The following is a 1,827-nucleotide window of genomic DNA, read 5'->3' on the forward strand; positions in this document are numbered from 1 at the left end:
TCTGTGTCTGTTAGTCCACCCAAAAGTAACTGTATATCAGCCCAATCTGGATTATGCTGTTTTATTATGAGTTGCAAGCGTTCAGCAGTACCTGCTGGATCATTTTGGTAATTTTTGGCAATGTTATACCACGCATCCAGGTCAGCAGTAGAGAAAGGTACTCTAACCAACATTGTATTCCCATCAGGTGCCTCTGCCTCTCACAGGGGCACCATCAATACCTGCTTCCTGGTTCGGGATGAAACAGGACTGCCTGGAGGTGAGGGAATTGGTGTTGGTGTTCCTTCCAAGTCCACATCCACTTCCGTCTCCTAAGGGGAGGCTTAATCAAATCGGTTAGTTCATCATCGTCTTGTCCCTGAGCCGCTGCCTGATAGATTTTGTCTGACCTTGTACATCTCTGACCTATACTGCAAAACAAACAACACTGCTTAATTCTTCCTCGGCCTTTTTTATTTTCTATTTCCAGAGCTAGCACCATAGGATCACTGGGGGGTTTGATTCCACAATCTCTCTGCCATTCAGGGTGATTTAGGAGAGAGAAAAATGCGTTGGCATAGGAAACTTCTTCCCATTTACCTTCCCGTCTCAGAAACAGCATTAACTGAAGCAAGGTGTTATAATCTAAAGTTCCATTACGTGGCCACTTTGCTCCATCTTCTAATTTATACAGTGGCCACCATTGAGTGCAATATTTTACAAGAGTTCTTTTATTTTCTGTGCCTCCAGCTCCTGCTATCTCTTTCCAATGTGCCAAAACACAGCTAAGCGGGCTTGCTCTAGAGATTTCCTTACTCTGTCCAGTTCCCATCCTGTTCAGAGTTAGTGTTCACTCAAATACTGTGCCATCCACTCCAGGTCACCCATATAGTGTATAAGCCACTCTTTATAAATTCTCTTATGCTTTCTGCCAGGCCTGCTTCACTGTCACTTAAAATCTTCTTCCAAAGCCTTTACTACTTCCTCCCAATCCTTTTCTAGCACGCTACTATTTTCGGGAATGCAATGCTCTTTGCCACACAAAAGTTTTAAAACAAAATGGTCCTTACTTTCCCAGCACTCCGGGCATGGATCTCTGTCTACCAAATAAGTAGAATCATAATATCTCCGACTTCCACAAAATTGGCACTGTGCTAAAACCCACAGCTGGTGTGGGGCTAGAGTCGTCTTATGCCCACACACAAAGCAAGGAATCCCTTCTATCACTCGTGCAGGTAGGGTGAAAGAACGGAAAGAGTCGGGGGCTATACTCCTACCATATAACTGTTGAGGGATGGAGGGGGGGCAACGACCTCCCTCCCTGCTTAGCCACTGTTATTTCTATCTCCTTCTCCTAGTTTTATCTTGCTTCCACCCGAACCTTTCTTCACACTCTCTCATCGTTCTTTCCCAGTTTTCTTCCCGAACCTCCCAAACCTCAGGTACTAAATACGACTTCCTGCACACAAACTTTAAAATCTCAGGCTCAAAATCAACTTCACTATAGTGCCTCTGATAACACTGAAAGCATAAGCTCTGCCGCCTGGAAGAAGAACGGTACCACTTCTTCTTACAAATTTTACACTGTATTAGTACCCACACAGCATGCCACCCTCTCGCTGAACGAAAAATTCTAGTGCATCCACAAAAACAAGTTATTCCATGTATTCTTTCAAAACCTAAATCCTCTGCTGCTGGTTGTTCTCAATCTAAAGCTACTAATCTTCCTGCGGAGGTTCTATATATTCCCTCCAAAGGAACTCATTCGGCTCTTCTCTCTATCCAATGTTCTATTGGATTTACAAATTCCCAAGAATCAAGACCAAACCACTGAGGGGGAGGGGGTCT

Source organism: Corvus brachyrhynchos, unplaced genomic scaffold (assembly GCF_000691975.1).
Source record: "Corvus brachyrhynchos isolate BGI_N302 unplaced genomic scaffold, ASM69197v1 scaffold846, whole genome shotgun sequence".
Lineage (NCBI taxonomy): Eukaryota > Metazoa > Chordata > Aves > Passeriformes > Corvidae > Corvus > Corvus brachyrhynchos.